Genomic DNA, 12,820 nt, shown 5'->3' on the forward strand with positions numbered 1-12,820 from the left:
GCGAATTCATCATCGATAATCCTTTTTTGGAGATTGAAAAACAACTTTTATATTTCACGCAGTTTTCCGAAATTTCCATTTACAGCGTTGAATAATAAAAGCTCGCCGCGGCAGTCGCTTTGCAACAGCGCAAAACGCACAGGGCGATTCCACACACGGCCGAGCGTTCTACGTAACCGTAAAACTCCTCGACCCAATTCCGAGGACAAGAAAATATTTCATCCGTAGCCACGACAATAATAAACAAAAGAGAGTCATAACAATAGAGATATCGCGTGAGAGAGAGAGAGAGAGAGAGAGAGAGAGAGAGAGAGAGAGAGCCGAATCAACTATATCCTTCACGTAATCAAATCGTGTACAGCATCTGCTCTCGTGGAGTGAAAGCGACAGAGGAAGCGCAGGTACAAGACGCTGCAATCACGACATCACGTCGTCCTCCACCTCCTACTCTTTCTTCGGCTGAAGGGAGATAAAAGATCGTCGCTCCGCTGCGCCTCCGGCGAAATTACCGTTTCGTAACGCCGTTTTTATCGAGCGCTGCTGCAGCGAGGAATTAAAGCCGGCGGAAGCATTGTTCTGTATTTTTTTTTTAATTAGCCCAGATGGGAGCCGTAGCGCGCGCTGCTGCCGTTTGCTGAGTTACGGCTAATGGGCTGCTACTGCGATTTACCGAATTTCAGAATCGCTCGTGACGGGGGATCGATGATTGGGAATTTAATTACCGTTTTAGCGGAACCCGAACTGTGTTTAATAGTTTATTTTTAGGTAAATGGACGAACTGTGTCTATCAAGCAAGCGCTAAATTTGAAATTTTTAATTCATTCATTCATCGGCAAAATTATTTTGAAGATATACTTGTAATTTCACAAGTTTTTCGAAATGATTTTTACAAAATAAACGAGGTCTACTTTGGATAGTGCATATCGTAAAAGAAGATTAGATCTGAAGTTTTGTAAAAGGCGGAGTGAAAAACTTCCTTTGAAACGGAAAATTAAATTTAGTCGATTCTCAATCAAAATTGTCATTTCACATAAGTCGAAGCTGTAATTGTAACTGCGCATTAAATGTACTGTAATTGCCATCGCGGCCGTATAAATATTTACAAGACTCGAACGTATTCCCTAAAAATTCGTTCTCGTTAAATCACGTACGATAGTGTCCTTGACAAACTTTCAAGCGTGATACTAATTTATTCGAATGCAGCAGCTGTAGTAGCAGCGCAGCAGCAGCTACTCCAACGGTTTCGAAACCAATCTAGATCGCTGGAACCTAATGAGGATCGTTTGATTTCAATCTCGACCAGCACACTGCAGTCGCGAACAGTACGATACACATTGTGGAAGTCACTTTTGATGGCGTTCTTTTTCGCATATTATGGCATGAAGAAATGAATTTGCTCCTTCACCGAAATGCATTTCACCTGATGCGCTCGTCTGTGATTCCGCGCCATGATCACGATCTGAATATATCGGAGCTGGAAGCGCGACGCTTCGACAGGAACGAGCGGTAAAAATAATTTATCAGAAGCCGAACACGATCGATTCAATTCGCAGGCGATTCAGATGATCGATAACAATCTATAAAGTTTTCCCTCATATCCCATTCACCAGGCGCTGAGGTAAATCTAGATGTTATTCGAGCAATGTCATGTAACTGCTCCGTGTAAATTGCTTGTTACACTCGACCACGGTGTTTTTCTATACCACACACAGGTACACAGAAGTTGCTTGCCGGCTAATAAGGGGAAAATTCAGCATGACCCGATCGGAGAAATTGATTGCAACCTGTACATTTCGAAATATGTTAATACACGGTGCAAAAATACTCTATAACAGCATCGTTCAATCTTGATCTCGGTTATAACCGCGCCCGATAATTCAATCCAGAAAATCAGATTCGAATCGAAAGAAAACGATGACCAGCATCTAGTGCCTTCGAGCCGCAATCGCACTCGAGGCAAAATCGAAAATCCCCGAACCAATAAAAGCCCATCAGCAGCGGCAATCTGCCCCTCTCTCGGAATAAATTAAAAGACGGAAACTACTGCTTACTACTGCTGGCCATCAATTCAAGAATACGCGTCGGCTAAATTTCTCATTAACCGTCCGCCACCCACATCCTCTATGTTGTGGAGAGAGGGTCGAAAGCAGAGCGAAAGTTCGCACTAGAAAGACGAAGAGGAGGAGGAGGACAGAGTTGCCATGGTGACCATCAAAAGCGACTCGATCAGAAACGACTACTAAGGGGTGGGTATAGCAGCCCCTTTATCGCGCGCGACTTTGTTGTACACGCGGGCCGGTCGCGAACCGGAAAATACGCCCGTCTGACCACTCTCGGGCTTTCTCTACTGGTCCGCCTTTGCGGATGAGCTGTGAAGCACTCTTTTCGAGGAGAGAAAAAGGGAGCACGGATGAGCCAGGGATTCGGCTTCCTTTGAGAGCCGGATTTCATAGGCAAAGAGTAGCGCTGTTTTTGATTATGGCGAATGAAGTGATATACGCGGCTTTCCGATGGATTGGCGCGCGGTTGACAATCTTTTATTGTCTTAAAATTCATTAAAAAATGCTGGAATCAACTATTAATGGATGCTAATTGTACAAGTGAACGAGGATACATGTAATTATCAATGGATTTGCAAATGCGAGCGACTGCGAGAAGTGAAGATAGAAATACACACAACAAATGCAATGGCCTTGCGAAAAAAAGAAGATGAAAAAATCGCGAAACGAGAGCGAAGCGCATTCGTTAATAAAGTGCTGAAGTGAATCGCCAACGAGAAATCCAATTACAACTTTTGGTCATGTTTGCTCAAAGTCGAAGAACAAGTTTGCCAACTTTGAGGTGCTAAAACTTGGTACTTTCGTGACTTTCGGTCCTACGCTCTGGCTCGCGTCTGTCTCTTAATTCACCTTTCTTGCGCGGCAACGTTTAAGGATTCCATCATATTCAGCCATTCGATTCTACAATGACAACAATGACACAAAACAAGTTTATATAAAAATCGGTCTTTATGCGTACAGTGAAAAGGTTTTATGCAAGAGCACAACAAGAAACTAAACAAGCTCGACGTAGAGATCACGATGAGTATTGGCAATATAACTCTCGGTCGTGACGTCATCAAGATGGACGCCTAGGCCATGAAAAATAGATTAGTAGTATACAAAGCAAAGTAGTTTTTACTAATTTTTGACAGAAAAATAACGTGACAGCTCTTAAATTTTATATATGTGATAACGCATATAATTTACTATAAGATGATGGTACTTTTCCCTCCCTGAAATTGTTAATATGTTTTATTTAGGATGATCAAAGCATTGTATAGGTTATAGAGGTAAGTCCACAATCAAGTATTTGTAGCTAGAAATAGTAAAAACTGATAAATATTAATAAAAAATTATTGTATATTCAAGCAACATGGAATGTAATAACCAAAAAGAGGCAGGCATGCAATTTTCACAAAAAAAAAAAACCAGTAGTAGAACATATTGTTGTGTTTCTGGTTGCACTAGTAATGCTATAAAAAATCCTGTGTTACGTTTTCACTTTGCCCTGCTTTACATGAGCAATTAAAACTCATAATTTAGCCATTTATTCCAATAACTCCACTAATTTTATGAGGTGGTCCTCTCAAATTGGATGTTTGTAAACGCAGTATGCGCGTATAGTTAAATTCTCTGCAGATTGTAACTTACGACATTTCAATATGTGCTTAGAATTAAGCACTCTTTCTCCTTCAATAAAATTTCTACTTGAGCTAGTACACTCAACAAATTTAAAAATTTCTTGAAGTGTTACTATCATTGTTTATCGTGAGAGGTTATGCTCCAAAACGAGTTTTTCTATTATTAAAGAAAATACAATACTGTCACGCAAAAAAAAATTAATCTACGTATTTTCTGATGTTATATTAATGCACCAAAAAGCTATTACTCTATATTTTACTTTTTTACGTAAAAAATTAGAAAATACTGCTCTACTCTGTATACTGACAATGTATTCTGCATGGCCTGGGTGTCCATGTTGATGACGTCACGACCGAGAGTTATATTGCCAATAAGAGTGAACGAGTTTTCGCAAGGGAACAAGGCTTCCTTCGAGTATTTAAATTGAAAAAAAAATTCGAATCCCCCCAAACGAGCGAAAATCCGTGTACGACCTCTAGAAGCAGGTCGTGGCAGAAAGCTCGCTGCCTCTGACCCAAAAATACAGCGCAAGGAGATAAAAAGGAAGAAAAAACGAAAAAAAAAACGAAGCAGCAACGGCAGCTATATAGACCCACGCCGAGAAAAATAGGCTTGCCGCGCTCGGGAAAAGAGCGGCGGCGGCGGCGGCGGCTCATGTTATGTAGGGCAAAGGGCTGCCGAGATCAATAAATTCCCCCGTCGCCGCCAACCCCGCACACGAGCCTATGAAAACTTGTGCAAGCGCGAGGCGAATCGAGGCCTACCCAGACGCCCCCTCCGACTTTTGCTTCGCTATATCCCACTCGCTTTGCTGTCGGTACGCTCCAGTCTCGGGTTTTTGAGGTTCGCAATATTTCACTCGGAATCTGGATTTCGCTTTCGAGGAGGGAGAGTTTCTTCTATTAATTGCGCAAATCGCGCGTTTTATTGCAGTTCGAGAGCTAATTTTCAATAAAAAACGAAAACTTCGATGTTTTTTCACGAGAACGTTGTTTACACGTGTGTATATAGTGTTACGTTCGGCGATGAACTGAAGTCTAATTCGATACCAAGACTGCGATATTAAGAGCCGAGTGTTTGTTGGCGGAACTTGAATTACAAGCTCACCCATAGCAGTCAGCTGATCGCTCGGCTCAGCTGCTTCTCATGAGGATTATCTAAGGAATTCTCGAGCTCTCTCGCTGTCGAATAACTTTTGCGTGATTTTAATCGACTTGAAGAGCCTGTCCAATTATTCATTTCATCAGTTCACCGCTGCCTCTCACTTTTTAATGCTACACGTGTATTCCCTATCCGCAACTATAACAACTCTATCGTTTTCGTCCATCTCTCGTTGTTGCAGTTTTTCGATAGATCCATCAGCTGCGCAAGCAAAAATGCTACTCGAGTGTGTTTGAACGTTCTCGGTACGATTTACATTAGAGATTCGCTCGGTTCGAAGAATGGCGCTTGGATTATAATTCAGACTGCCCGCGGAAATATTTCATCCTTCCAACAGCTCGCGCAAAACAAGCGAGTTTTCAATGTTATCTGCTCGCGGTGCATAAAAACGCAGACTATAGCCTACATTTTGTAACAAATCGCGTTCATCAATCTCAGCAAGCATCAAGACTAAGCTCTGCTGCTATCAGTATTGTTTTTCTACATCGGCCTTTTTTACATTATTTTTATCCGTTCTACTTCTATACGGCTCGGGGCCAATTTCTGCAACTGTGAGATACACACAAATCAGTGCTTGCGCCATGCGAAACATAAATATAGTAGCTACGAAATTGCAAATGCATATAAACTTCTGTCAGTTGATCGTGCGTTTTTCCGTTCTTAAAAACACGGCGTTATCTGCGATATGAAACTATTCGACACGTAATAAAAAGAAAAACACGGCTAGACAAGAGTGGGCATAACGCGAGGCATCGTCCGAAGAAACTCCCGTCGAAGAGAAAGTCCCGCAGAGTGAGAAAGATAGGCTTTTCCGTCTCCTTTCCCGCAGAGCTCAGCCGAGCGAGGCGACGACGACTCTCGCGGTGAAAACGCGCGTGCCCGATCCCCCCATCACACTCGGCTGCGCTCAGGCTAGTCTTTCTCTTGCTTTTCCGTCCGTTTTTATTTTTCTATACTCAGCGCCATGTGCGGGCTTCTTCTACTTTTCCGAGATCAGACTCGCGTGTTCTGCAAGAGCCGACGAATTTGAGAGCGACAGCGAGAGCTGAGATGCATACGGCTCGCTTCTATCCGGGCGGCACGTGGGGCTTCGGCACTGACATTAATTTGCAAATATAACGCGGCTGCCGTCTTCTCTCTCTCTCTCTCTCTCTCTCTCTCTCTCTCTCTCTCTCTCTCTCTCTCTCTTCGGTTTAGAAAACAAACCAGTGACTTACGCGAAGTACACGACTTGTGCCTATATTCTGTGATTTTTATGCTAATATTTCGTACAAATCAATTCAATGTCGTTCGCTTGTAGACTCGATATTACTTCTAAGAGACCAGAACAACAACGAGAGAATAAACGCAATGAAAGCCAGGGAAAGATCCACAGCAGCAAGAGAGCAGAGGAAGAAACGAGCCCATATAGCATAGTATAGCGCTCGGCAATAATAACGCGCCTCCCAGCTGAGCGGCGTCGCCGGCCTAAATGCGCGCGCGCTCTATTTTTAATATCCACTCTGCCACCCACGCGTAGAAGCGAGCGAGCCTCGCTCAAGGCCCCTCGCACACGAGGCAGTCCGTATAGTCTACTATAGTGCGGCCTCGGCACTCTGCATTCTGCCCCCTCTCTCTTTCCCCCTCCTCATTTGCTGTCATACACGTTATATACTCGCGCACGAGCTGATCGCGGCTTTCGGAAAGTTGACTTCTGGGTCCGAGTTGAGCTGAGAGCGATGATGAAGTTTCGATGATCTATATTTTGAGATTGAATTTTATTTACAGATACACACACACACACACACACGCGCGCGCACGCACACACACCCCGTTATAATTGACCAGAATGTAGGGTTCAAATGGAATGAAATTCAGCCGCGCATTAACAGGTACAGCCGCGTTAAGATATGCGGAGATAGGTTTACAATGCTAATTCAATCCGTTATACGCTGTATCTGCAATCGCTAGAGCCACGTGGGAGGAAGCTAGGACAATGAGGAGGTTTCACTTTCAGTCGTCAAGTAGCGGGCGAGGTGTTGTTGATCAATTGCACAAACGTAGTGGATACCCGACTTTAAAAAACTCTAAATGAAAAAGAGGCATTCCCGAAAAAGCCGACCTCCCACAACTCGATCCCACGTCGGCTTTATCAGCGGAGAGAGCGTGTATACGGTCAGTTCTCTCTCCCCGCGGACCTTCCAGCAGCAGCAGTAGCGGCAGCGACTCGGGGCGCATCTCCGGCCTTGCGCATGTGCAGCAGCGGTCGGCGTTATGTCACACGTACACATACAAACGCGGAGAGAGAGAGAGAGAGAGAGAGAGAGAGAGAGAGAGCAGCGGCTGACTCGCTCGGTTGGAGGTCATTGGCCCTGACGTGTGCATGGAGCGTGCCGACGACCCTGCCTGGCGCACATGCACTGCACACGGCGCCCCTCTCTCTCTCTCTCTCTCTCTCTCTCTCTCTCTCTCTCTCTCTCTCTCTCTCTCTCTCTCTCTACTATACGTCCATACACACACGCGTATACCTATAGTACGTGGGTACGTATGCGCGAGCCGAATCTCGTTTTTCGAACCCCTCGCCGCGCGCGAGGGGTTGCGGCTGCACAGTCGCCGTCTGCGAGTTTTTTCTTCCTCTCTTTCACTCGCTCGTCTTTTCGTGGGCGGCAAGGTTTCGGGATTCTTTCTCCGCGCGAGAGTTGGTTTGCTGCGGTCGCCATTATGCCGCCTGCTAAATTGCCATTGGAATATTACAGTAATGATGCACTGCAGCGAGAAGTGCTTTTGTGTGTGTGTGTGTGCGTGTGTGTGTGTGTGTATAGCGAATAGCTGCTCATTTATGGCGCGGGGATAAGCTTTTTGAATAAATAACGCAGTTCGGCTGGAGTTCGAATGTCTGAGGCGTTTACGATGTTACACGCGCGATCAGCTGACTGCGGCCACAAGAGGATGTCATTCTATATATAGCTGCGCGTGTATTCGTCTCACGTTTCCGAGCGGCTATACGGTTCATTTTCCTTCTAGGGTTCGAACTTCTCGCGCTTCGCAGCAGGAACTTTTGAGAAAAAAATGACGATCCATAGAAAAAAAAATCATAACCGATGCATAGTTCGCAACTTTCTTCAACTCGCGTAGACGCTGTGAAAATCCATATGTATACCTATACTACAAAGCGCGATTTCCACACAGCGAAGGAAATCCCTGAAAAACATCCAGCTCTGCAGCTGGTCATACACGTACAAGCGGCGGAACATATAAAAGCATTCACCGAAAGAACGTTTGTACCTACGCGGGCTGCACCTGTTTTTTCTCTCTCTATTCTCCTCAGTGGTGGACTGCAAATTTTTGTTCCGCGAGCGATACAACCGAGTACAGGTATACGCGAATCAGCCGTGACGCAACTCTTTGATTTGGCTGAGCCTAACCTTGCTTTCCTTTCCATCTGGCTATGATTCAATCAACTGCGAACTAACGCTGTGCCAATCGAGCAACTTTGCGCGCGCGCGGTTCTATCTCTTCGATAAGCCGACATCCCCTTTAATCTGGCTTCGACGAAAACAAACGCGTACACCTCGGCTGCATTAATTTTCTCTTTTTATCACCCATGTGTCACCCAAGTTCCATGGCGGCGCTCTCTGAAAACTCGACTCTCTCTCTCTCTCTCTCTCTCTCTCTCTCTCTCTCTCTCTCTCTCTCTCTCTCTCTCCGTCAGGCGCGCACGCGACATAAACAGGTCACTGCAGGACTAGAGCTGCGCTCCTCTCGCATACGTGTGAGGGAAAACTCGGAAAAGTCGTTAATCCGATGCTGTGTGGTTACAGCCTGTGCGACTGAAATGCTATAAAAAGAATTTGGAAACGTCCGCGTTTCCCGAACACCTCTCTCCATCTCGCAGTGTTATTCCGCGATTGCGAAACGTTTTATCCTTCACATTGAGATGAAACAAGCCGCGTACAGGCCAACAACAACGAGAAAGAGAGCTCGTCGTTGTGCGCGCGTTTTATCAAGCGCCATTGTGAAACGCAGCGCGGATTTGCCCACGCGCCCAGACCAGAGAGAGAGAGAGAGAGAGAGAGAGAGAGAGAGAGAGAGAGAGAGAGAGAGAGAGAGAGCGAGAGAGAGAGAGAGGCAGGGATTGTTTATTTATTCGCTTGTGCAGCCTCTCGCACTGGAGAGGCAATTTTCATATTATAGGTTCCGCTGCACCGCTCGCGCACGAGGAACTATACGTATGTACACGGAGGAGGCCAGAAGTGTGTCTGAATGGGAAAAAATATTCTTTTAAGAATTGAAATACCAAGTACTCTTCTCGTGCGCGCGCGCGTGTGTATTATATAGGGGTACTTTCGAATCCGGCACGTGGAATAATGTCGAGCCGTGCTGGCATGCACACGCGCGTTTAGACGCAGTGCTGTACGTGCTGATGTAATGAAGTCTCGGATGTTGGGCGGTTTTACTGCGTGCTTTACGATAGAGGACTATGAATTTGAACTATTGTTACGAATATCCTGCGATTGATGATAATCAAGAGGCGGAATGGTCTGCGTGAAGGTAACATTGTGAGCGTTTCGGCGAAAGTCTAATTTACTATTTCTTATACGGGATCATCTCCGAAATCAAGCGACACTTCGATTTACCAAAAAATCCCCTCGTCTTCTTGTTCTTTCCAAGCGCAATGCCACACGCACGCACACTTGGCCGCGAATAATCTAACCACTGCTTTGAAGCAGCAGAGAGTCGTTTTTCGATTTTTCCTTTCCGGCGCGTGGTTGTTCGATTTCTCGCGCGTCGATCGAGCACAATGGCCTTTGCGCCCAAGCTGCTCTCCATTTGCAGGAGAGAGAGAGAGAGAGAGAGAGAGAGAGAGAGAGAGGCACGAGATATCGAGCAACCGCGATTGGTCTCGCCTGCAGCAACAGTCCGCAAAACCTGTTCGGGTCGAAATAATAGGCGGGAGACGGGAGAGTCAAGGAGCGAGGCAAGAGTATGCGGCACCGAGTAGGCCATTGCTTGACGTACGACTAGAAGCTTGGGTAAAGACGATTTCTTCGAGGCTTGATCGAGTTTTCTCGAAATTGATTTGCGAATAGAGGTGCTGCCGGATTTTCGGCTGGCGAATGTCTTACGAGATCTGAAGTATCCGATTTATTTGCCGGCAATGATAAGGATGCTTTGAATTTTTGAGCGATGCGTAACTTCATTTTCTTCAAAATGTATGGGCTTGAAAGTTGTCGGTGTTTACGCGCGCTACACGTCACCCGTCAACACAATCCATACTTTTACGCAGGCCAATAACAGATGATTTACGTACAATTTTTTTTCGATGACGTAGCACTTGCTATACTTTGAGTCGAACGCTATATAGCAATCAATTTTGAATAAAACAATCAGCTACGTGAAGAATGAAGAATATAGAAGTAACGATTCAAGTATCTATACAGGAAGTCATAATTTCAGCAACGAACCCGCCAGAGTTACGAATACACAAAACCAAATAACTACCTCATCCTCAATTTCCCAAAAAGGTCTGACCCATGCAATCTCGAATTTCTCCAAAACACGCGTCTATCAGCGCATAATCGTTAAAAATCCCTTGAATAAATCGAATCGCGGCGCGTCTATATAGAAAGCCAAAACAAAATTCCTTCCATCTCCCCTTTCACTCAAGGCCCCGAGTCACCTTATTTGAGTTTCGCGCTCACTTCTTCTCCCTCCCCGTACAGCAGCAGCGCGCCTGAGACAAGGTCGACTAACTGTATCCCGTATCTGCCGTGGCAGCAGCGCTTCTCCGCGGAAGCACGTGACGCGCGCGCCAATTTGATAAAGGCCGAAAGCAGTTAAACCTCCTGCTTAGAAGAGAACGCCGACGACACGTGGCACATCCGTGGATTGCCGGGAATTTCAAGGGATTTTGGTCGTGCGAAGACGATACCGTGTATCGTCATTATCTCATATTCTCTCCTACGCTGGAAGTTGGTCTTTTTTTCGTTAAAACAAAGATCATTTTACCTATAGGTCAATTATTTTTTACGGATATGGCTTTTCGAACTGCGAGATGTCTCAAATTTTTCCAAGAACACAGCTTAACTGTTAAGAGCGTGTTATCTCTGCAGCACTCGTACTAGGTTGAACGATCTCCCGGTACGAATACTTGAACTTATTGAACTTCAAAAGCACGGGCGGACACATTGAATAATTCTACAAGTTAATAAGCACAGTTCGATTTATTGGCATTTGCAATGTCAAGAAGCAGATAAGCCGCAGCTGATAACTCAATGTGGGAAATTTGGTTAATACTGGTAAGTATCCATAATTAGAAGATGCGAACAGGAAGCCACTAGTCGATACCCTGTCGTGAATCGTGTGAATTTCAGCTGCGATGCGATTACTAGTAGCACAAATCCCGATAGACCCATAGGATCGCACACAGTAGCCTGAAAATCCACTGCAAGCCGAGCGTACACGAGAAAAAAAGGTAAAGACAGAAGGAAAGCCTAGCGCGTCTTCTCTGCGTGCGAGGGCAAAGAAGTCGCGGTGATAAGTTGAGCAACGTCGCCGATAAGGCGCTATCGTTATCTCCGGCTTGCGTATATACGTTGCGTACACGCGCGCGCGCGCGCGCTACAGTATATATACGCTTATACACGTTCGTTTCGCGCCAGTAATTGACGACCGGAATCTCATGGCGCCACTTTTCACTCGCCTCTATGCTCTCGATCGTTATAGATTCCGTTTCTTTATTTCCAGCGCCGCACGGAGCGATACAGACAAAAATAATAATCTTCGCGCGCGCGGCACAAAGTGCAATTTGCGCGCGTAGCCAAGCTGCTTTCTAATCATTAGCGGCGCGCGTACACCGCGAAAAATCACATGGGGCGTAGCGGAGCGTAGATGGAAGGTTATGCGCATTTTTCTTTATTGCCCAGCGCGCGGCTGGATATAATTCACGAACTGGATAATTGGCTGCGTTGTTGTTTTTTTACGCCACCGAATGTCTTCGATACTGCGCGATAACAATTCACACATCCACGTGCAGTATTCGATTATGCCGAAAGAAATCCGCGTCGATTTCTCATCGAGCCGTTCGAGGTTTTTGAAGAATCTCGTGCACTCGGTAAAACAAAAAACTCCAAGGCTCGAGATTCCACACGAGAACAACTTGTAGTCGAGGCTCGGCGGGGCTTTGCATAGAGTAGCTCTGACGAGAAAGTGCAGCGAAGGTTACGACGCTCGGTCAAGGAAAAATCGCCTGCAAACGAGCCGCAAATAGAATAAAGCTGCGGTCATTGAGGTAGCTCGAAATGCAGACAATTGACTAGACTGCATTTTACACAGTCTTTCAGAGCAGATAACCAGTTTGCTTTGTAGTTTAATAGATTCGCTCTGTACACAGTGCTGGAAGATTTCATAATGAGCATGCAGCATGTGCTAAGCAAGAATAACATACACGAGTTTACATCGCCGAACAACTTCTGCTTCAAAAGTTCAAAGCTCGATGTCGACGAGAAAAACACGACATCTGAAGTTTGCGGGTCAGTATTATCCACACAAGTTGCCGGACTCCCATCGCATTTGGAGCAAAGATCGCCTCAACTCTCAACCCTAGGAACAGCAAAAAATTCAATTTCCTTCGCAAGCAACTTCCTGAAAGCTGCGTCAACGAGGAAAACTCTCCTCTGTTCTTACCAAAATTTCGAAAAGAAGAATAAGACGAAGACCAGCAGCCTCGTCTACGGACGCGGAGAGAAAAAAGAGAGGGCAGCGCGCGGGTGAAGCAGGGGAGAATGCACCAAGCGAGTGTATGTGTGTGTGTGTGTGTGTGTGTTTGGCTGTTTGTAGAATCTGGGTGAGTGACCTGGGACCTCGGCGCGGTTGGCCGCTCTGCTCCTCCTCCTCTATACCTCTATCTCCGTCTCGCTCTCTCGCTCTCTCTCTCTCTCTCTCTCTCTCTCTCTCTCTCTCTCTCTCTCTCTCTCTCTCTCTCTCTCGCTCGCTCG

The 12,820-nt window shown here is 45.7% G+C and overlaps 1 protein-coding gene and 1 long non-coding RNA gene across 4 annotated transcripts in view; one reads left to right on the top strand and one right to left on the bottom strand.

Moving 5' to 3' along the window:
* The window catches only part of LOC100120387 (probable JmjC domain-containing histone demethylation protein 2C), a 204,800-nt gene that overhangs the window by 174,685 nt on the left and 17,295 nt on the right, over positions 1-12,820 (bottom strand). The window lies entirely within an intron of this gene.
* Positions 2,171-3,457, top strand: LOC103317024. The gene is made up of 2 exons (XR_512679.4): positions 2,171-3,331; positions 3,411-3,457. It is a non-coding gene; the product is annotated as an uncharacterized LOC103317024 (long non-coding RNA).

Source organism: Nasonia vitripennis, chromosome 4 (assembly GCF_009193385.2).
Source record: "Nasonia vitripennis strain AsymCx chromosome 4, Nvit_psr_1.1, whole genome shotgun sequence".
NCBI classification, from domain to species: domain Eukaryota; kingdom Metazoa; phylum Arthropoda; class Insecta; order Hymenoptera; family Pteromalidae; genus Nasonia; species Nasonia vitripennis.